This window comes from Capra hircus, chromosome 8 (assembly GCF_001704415.2).
Source record: "Capra hircus breed San Clemente chromosome 8, ASM170441v1, whole genome shotgun sequence".
Classification (NCBI taxonomy): domain Eukaryota; kingdom Metazoa; phylum Chordata; class Mammalia; order Artiodactyla; family Bovidae; genus Capra; species Capra hircus.
In genome coordinates, this window is record NC_030815.1 from 19,882,451 (window position 1) to 19,890,752 (window position 8,302).

The window sequence follows — 8,302 nt, forward strand, 5'->3', positions numbered from 1 at the left end:
AGTGGAAGGGGAATAAAAAACTGCTCAGTCTATTTCTGGCAATTCCCGTGGGTGGCTTGATTTCTCCACCTTGATTTACCCACTCCTACTTGTTTCTACCTAGTTATGACTCAGCACCCTCCTCTCCCCATACCTTAGCACCACAGAAGCTAAAGTTTTAGTGTTTGAAAATGTCAAAACTCAGAATTATGTGCTTCAACATGAATATTTCATTGTACACAGCCATAGCTTTTGTCAGGGAAACAGATACATGGGTCAAGATTGGAGATCAATAAAAATGGGTTATTATTCGTCTGGAAACAGCAGAGCTACTTAGAAATGTTGAGTATACACAAGATGAAGCCACTAACGGGCAAATGAAAGTGATGAAATGGATAAGCCAAGGTCCCCATAACGCTCTAGGATTACAAGAGTAATGTTTGCACGTAGATAAACGTGAAACCATTCTTCCACTTTAAAGAAAAATGGAAATCACAAGGCAAAATACTTGAACTTCTTTAAAAAAAAAAAGAAGAAGCTGAAAATATATCAAGTCCCATAGTTCAGTTTCAGAGTACAAACTCAACCTCTATCAGAAAGGAAAGGATTCAGAAGAGAGTGATCTCTTTGTGGATAACTAAGGTCCATCTAGTCAAGGCTATGGTTTTTTCAGTGGTCATGTGTGGATGTGAGAGTTGGACTGTGAAGAAGGCTGAGCACCGAAGAATTGATGCTTTTGAACTGTGGTGTTGGAGAAGACTCTTGAGAGTTTTTGAACTGCAAGGAGATCCAACCAGTCCATTCTGAAGGAGATCAGCCCTGGGATTTCTTTGGAAGGAATGATGCTGAAGCTGAAAGTCCAGTCCTTTGGCCACCTCATGCGAAGAGTTGACTCATTGGAAAAGACCCTGATGCTGGGAGGGATTGGGGGCAGGAGGAGAAGGGGACGACCCAGGATGAGATGGCTGGATGGCATCACTGACTCGATGGACGTGAGTCTGAGTGAACTCCAGGAGTTGGTGATGGACCGGGAGGCCTGGTGTGCTGCGATTCATGGGGTCGCAAAGAGTCGGACACGACTGAGCCACTGAACTGAACTGAACTGAACTGAAAGGTCCTTGATATTTGTTTCCCCACTGTCTCCATTAACCTTGTCCATATTTATTGCTTATCATCCACTCTACACAAGAGTAAAGTATAATTTTCTCAATTAAGATTTTGAAAGAATGCTACATTGTTTGAGGAGGTTGTTTCAAAGTTGTATAGAAATTCATTTCATCTGAGGCACTATTTACTATTATATTTTTTCCTTTAAAATTGCTTACTTTTCAGCTAAATATCTACACCCTGTTATCAGTCTTGTAACACCTGTATCCCCTTCTCACTCAACCTGTGGAATTTCCCTTCTCTCTCACTAAGAGAAAGGAGGCAACCAAAAGAGAGCTTCTACAAGTGCCCACCACCACATCCTGTACCTGTGCCTGTTCTTCCTGACTTCCTGCTTTTATATAAACTGTCCATGGATAGCAACCACTACTTCTACCTATCTGGGCTTCCCAGGTGGCACTAGTGGTAAAGACCCTGTCTGCTAGTGCCGATGACGAAAGAGATGCGGTTTCAATACCAGGGTTGGAAAAGTCCCCTGGAAGAACACATGGCAACCCACTCAAGTATTCTTGCCCAGAGAATCCCCAAGGACAGAGGAGCCTGGTGGGTCACAGTCCATGGAGTTGCAAAGATTCGGACATGACTGAAGCAACTTGGCACGCTTATACACATGCACCTTTCTGTTAGCTAAGAATATAGTACCTTTACAGAATCACCAAATTTCCTTCTACTAGAGCATTCTAATTTATATATACACATATATAAGGAATTTCTGGAACTCTGTTGCTTTTTCAATGATCCAGCGGATGTTGGCAATTTGATCTCTGGTTCCTCTGCCTTTTCTAAAACCAGCTTGAACATCTGGAAGTTCACGGTTCATGTATTGCTGAAGCCTGGCTTGGAGAATTTTGAGCATTACTTTACTAGTGTGTGAGATGAGTGCAATTGTGTGGTAGTTTGAGCATTCTTTGGCATTGCCTTTCTTTGGGATTGGAATGAAAACTGACCTTTTCCAGTCCTGTGGCCACTGCTGAGTTTTCCAAATTTGCTGGCAAATTGAGTGCAGCACTTTCACAGCATCATCTTTCAGGATTTGAAAGAGCGCAACTGGAATTCCATCACTTCCACTAGCTTTGTTCATAGTGATGCTTTCTAAGGCCCTGGGCTGGAAGAAGCACAAACTGGAATCAAGATTGCTGGGAGAAATATCAATAACCTCAGATATGCAGATGACACCACCCTTATGGCAGAAAGTGAAGAGGAACTAAAAAGCCTCTTGATGAAAGTGAAAGAGGAGAGTAGAAAAGTTGGCTTAAAGTTCAACATTCAGAAAACGAAGATCATGGCATCTGGTCCGATCACTTCATGGGAAATAGATGGGGAAACGGTGGAAACAGTGTCAGACTTTATTTTTTGGGGCTCCAAAATCACTGCAGATGGTGATTGCAGCCATGAAATTAAAAGATGCTTACTCCTTGGAAGAAAAGTTAAGACCAATCTAGACAGCATATTCAAAAGCAGAGACATTACTTTGCCAACAAAGGTCGGTCTAGTCAAGACTATGGTTTTTCCAGTGGTCATGTATGGATGTGAGAGTTGGACTGTGAAGAAAGCTCAGGGCAGAAGAATTGATGCTTTTGAACTGTAGTGTTGGAGAAGACTCTTGAGAGTCCCTTGGACTGCAAGGAGATCCAACCAGTCCATCCTAAAGGAGATCAGCCCTGGGATTTCTTTGGAAGGAATCATGCTAAAGCTGAAACTCTAGTACTTTGGCCACCTCATGCGAAGAGTTGGCTCATTGGAAAAGACTCTGATGCTGGGAGGGATTGGGGGCAGGATGAAAAGGGGACGACCGAGGATGAGATGGCTGGATGGCATCAGTGACTCGATGGACGTGAGTTTGAGTGAACTCTGGGAGTTGGTGATGGACAGGGAGGCCTGGCTGCAATTCATGGGGTCGCAAAGAGTCAGACACGACTGAGCAACTGAACTGAACTGAACTGATATAAGAAATTGGCTCACATGGTTATGGAGGCTGAGAAGTCCAAAAGACCTGTATTCAGAAGGCTTGAGACTCAGGAGAGCCAGTGCTGTAAGTTCCAGTCCAAGTTCAAGTCTGAGGGCAAAAGCAGACTGATGTCCCAGCTCAAAGACAGGCAGAAAAAGAATGAATTCTTCCTTACTCAGGTTCTATCCAGGCTTTCAGTGGACTGAATGAGGCCCACCCACATTTGGAGTGCAGTCTGCTTTACTCAGTCTACAGATTCAAAAGTTGATCTCATCCAGAAACACCTTCACAGACACACCCAGAATAATGTTTAATCAAGTATCTGGACCCCATGGCACAGTCAAGTGGACCATTAATAAAATTAACCATCACAATCTTCCACCTGAAGAAACGAAACAAAACCTCTCTCCCTTGGACTCCACCTCCTCTCCAATTACTCTTCCATTTCACTCTCTTTTACAGTGAAATTTCTCAGAAGACCTTTGCCTATCTACCATGCTTCCTCCCTCTGAAGCCTGTCCACTCAACAGGCCAATGAAATGCCAAACTCTCCCTCAATGCCCTTACTCTACTTAATTTATCTCCACATAAATTATCACCATCTTGCATATTTACCTGTTTTTTTGCCACCTATACTAGAGTTTAATACATGTGGTGGATGCTCAATATGTTCAATGAATGAATGAATAAATACAGAAAATTCTTGGAGGTACTCATGAATATATTAGGGCACATAGTTATTTTAGAGCACAGAGTAGGTGCTCAATGTTTCAAAATTTTTATAAAAATAAAAATCCCAGAACAGGCACAAAGCAATGGACCCGGCAGGGCCCTTCAGGGTGCAAAAGCCTCTCCCTGTCCCCATTTCCTGTTTGTTGGAAAGGCTTTTGCCTCCCAGGCCTTCCCTGCATTCTGAAGAGCAGGCGCAGGCCATGACTAACGAGGGGAATAAGTGAAGGAATGCAGAGACAAAGGAAAAGCAGTCACCCAAGAAAAGTGAAGCTGAATAAGGAAAAGGAAGGCAGTTAAATGAGATAATAAAAGTATAAAGAAAGCTGAGCACCGAAGAATTGATGCTTTTGAACTGTGGTGTTGGAGAAGACTCTTGAGAGTCCCTTGGACAGCAAGGAGATCCAAGCAGTCTATCCTAAAGGAGATCAGTCCTGAGGATTCATTGAAAGGACTGATGCTGAAGCTGAAACTCCAATACTTTGGCCACCTGATGCAAAGAACTGTCTCCTTGGAAAAGATCCTGATGCTGGGAAAGATTCAGGGCAGGAGGAGAAGGGGATGACAGAGGATGAAATGGTTGGATGGCATCACTGACTCAATGAACATGAGTTTGAGCAAGTTACGGGAGTTGGTGATGGACAGGGAAGCCTGGCGTGCTGCAGTCCATGGGGTTGCAAAGAGTTGGACATGACTGAGCGACTGAACTAAACTGAACTGAAAAAGAGTAATACCAATAGTTTCACCATAAAGCAGAGTTCTAGTTCCTACTCAAGAAATATACGTAACAATCTGTTGGATAAGTCGTTCTTTAGGAACTAAGACACCCGCCCCCTTTCCCACTATGTTCCCTACCAGCCTCTTGTTTGCAGAAGAAGCTTGCCATCTCTGCCTCCATATTTCATCTATCTTTTCCTGCCACTTTAACCTGAGTCATAAGACTTAGCTTAGCCCTACACATAGAAATGTTATCCACTAAAGGAATTTTGCCCCACTTTGGGGTGTAGGCGGTAGCCTCCTTCCAAAGAAATTGTCTCCCCTGCAATGACAAGGAAACGTGAATAAGAAACATTAACATTTGTCTTATTGAGTTCTGCAGGACCATGGTGATCAGACTCACCTCAATCAAAGTCAACTTACCAAGAACAAAGTGTTTTCACAAACCTTCTTGGGCCCCTGCTGGCACCCAGATGTTTGTGATCATCTGTCACTTCCTGACCTTAAACTCCTCCTGCTTCCCCCATCCCTGACATAAAAGAAGCTTGAATTCTACCTTGAATAAAGATGATTCTTTAGGCCATGAGTCTGCGATCTTCTCACTGTACTGGCTTTCTGTAAGAAGTCACTTTTCTTTGTCCCAAAACCTTGTCTCTCAATTCACTGCCTGCTACACAGTGTTTGGTACAAGCTTGGACTTGGTAATAAGCACTCATTCATTACTGGTATTTTCACTCTTAAAACAAAGCCAAATAACAAGACAGTGCTGCTAAATGTATCAGACCACCTTGACAGTGCCTCTTAGGAGCAAGAATACCTTTGAAACAATTCCAATTCACCCAGAATTTCCAGAGATGAGTTAAGTTTCACAGAGAAAGCAAATTTTTGCCTCTCAGAAACTGAGGCATAGGAGAAAACTACTAGAGCTGAGAAGGAAGTCCTGTGTGGGAAGTCTTGTTTTGTCGCTGCCTAGCTATGGAAATGTATCCAATTTATTTAATTTTTTTTTTTTTTTTGAGCATTGTGTTTCTTTTCTATATGAGAGTGTCGCTATCTTGAGAACTGCTTTACTCATTTTCCCATACTCTGGGAATTTTTTTGAATGCTTTCCCCTTCTTTCTCAGTTTTCCAACAATCTGTCTCCCCATAGTATACCCAGCCAATAACTTCAAACATCACAGAAAAAAGGAAAAGCAAACAAGGAACTGCCTCACCCTACTACCACCTCATGTACAACCTGCAGAAGTACGCAACCACCTGTTTCCCATCTGTCTGTTCCTAAAGCCAACTTGCACACATGAGCTTTTGATCTCATTTCTTCTTGCCATCTCAGGAGCTTTATTCCTACTCTTATTTTCTCTCTGTGCTGTATCATCAATTCAGCACTTTCTTTTCAACTGTTTACACCAGCATGCTAGCATCTTCTTATACCACTAATCTTAAAGAAAGAAAGAAAAACAAAACACTAACAATGCAACACTATAGCAACAACAGCAGTACAATGAGAAGCTCTCCATTGCATAAACGTATTACAGTTCATTTCATCTTTCCCATATCAACAAATCAAATATTGGGGCTATTTCCAGATTTGGGTTTTTACGGGGGATTTTCGGATTTTTTTTTTTCATTGTTTAACCTATAAACATTTCAGATATGTCTTCTAGTAAACATGCATCAAAGTTTTCCCAGATCAAATATTTAGTAGTGATATTACTAAAGCCTAGACTGTACACATCTTCAATTTTACTAGGTAACACCAAAATATTTTCCTAAGTAACTATACCAGTTTGCATCCTGAGAACAGAATAAATTGCTCCATATTCTCCCCAAAGCTTATTATTGTCAGACATTTTAATGTTTGCCAATCTACTGAGTATCAAGTGGCAACTTATTATGATTATAATTGGCATTTTCATAATTATTAAGAAGATTGAGTAACTTTTAGTAAGCTTATAGATGACTTATGTTTTCCTTCTGTGATAGATGGCTGTTCAGGTCTTTTGCCCTTTTTTCCTATGAAATTCTTTGTGATTTTCTTTCAAGATCTGTCTATATATTCTGTATATATTCAGGGCTTCCCTGATAGCTCAGTTGGTAAAGGATCTGCCTGCAATGCAGGAGATACTGGTTCAATTCCTGGATTGGGAAGATCTGCTGGAGAAGGAATAGGCTACCCATTCCAGTATTCTTGGGCTTCCCTTGTGGCTCAGTTGGTAAAGAATCTGCCCACAATGCGGGAGACCTGGGTTCTATCCTTGGGTTGGGAAGATCCCATGGAGAAGGAAAAGGCTACCAACTCTAGTATTCTGGCCTGGACAATTCCATGGACTGTATAGTCCATGGGGTCACAAAGAGTCAGACAAGACTGAGTGACTTTCACTTTCATATATTCTGTAGATTAATCATTTGATTGGTTTCATGCATTATATATATATAATGCATACACACACACACACACACACACACACACACACACACACACACACACACACTCCTGGTTTGTGGTTTGTGTTTTTTATCTATGATTACTTTTGATGAAAAATTTAAACTGTGTACTCCAGTCAATTAGTATTTTGCTTTGTGAAATGTACATTTGTGTTATGGCTTAGACTGAGGAAGGGATGGATGCTGGTTAAGCTCATGGTTTAAGAGCTGGACTGCTGGGGTTGGGTTCTGGGTCCACATCTTACCAGCTGTACAACCTAGATTCAAAATCTAATTTATTGACTAGGTATGTTATTTAACCTCTCTGTGTCTCTGCTCCCCATCAGTAAAACTAACATAGTAACATTTCTTAGAGTTATGCATGTGTGTCTGCTAAGTCACTTCAGTCATGTCCAACTCTTTACAACCCTATGAACTGTAGCCTGGCAGCCTCCTCCGTCCATGGGATTCTCCAGGCAAGAATACTGGAGTGGATAGCCATTCCTTTCTCCAGAGGATCTTCCCAACCCAGGGACTGAACCTGGGTCTCTTGCATTGCAGGCAGATTCTTTACCATCTGAACCACCAGGGAAGCCTGGTGGGCTATGGTCCATGAGGTCACAATGAGTTGGACGTGACTTAGCAGCTGAGCACAGCACACTTCTAATTGATTATCATTTTATTGTGTTCTATTTATTGTATTTTCCTGATTGCACTTTTTTTTTTTGTATTTTGGATTTTTGTATGTTTCTGCATTATCTATCTGCTACTAGTAGAAGTAAGCTCTTTGAGGACAGTAGCATTGTATTATTTTCATACTCCCTAGAGCAGTGCCTGACACACACAATCAGTTCTCAATGCCTTATTATTGACTAACTGTCAGGTATGGTTCTAAGACGTTTATATGTACCACTTCATTTCACTCCCCACAGGACATATGTAATTTCCATGTTACAGATAATGAAACCCAGACACAAAGTTGTTTTTTGTTTGTTTAGTCACTAAGTCATGTCTGACTCTTTTGCAACCCCATGGACTATAGACTGCCAGGCTCCTTTGTCCATGGGATTTCCTTGGCAAGAATACCAGAAAGGGTTGCCATTTCATTCTCCAGGGGATCTTCCCCACCCAGGGATCAAACCCGCATCTCCTGCTTGGCAGGAAATTCTTTACCACAGAGCCTCCTGGAAAGCTCAGACACAAAGTTAGTAAGAGGAAAAAGTGAAATTCAAAATTATCTCGTTTGCCATTTTATCCCCATTGTTTAGTATATTGCAAGATACTGAATAAATATTTTTTAAAAGAGAGATGTAGAAAAATATCAAAGAGAAACATTCA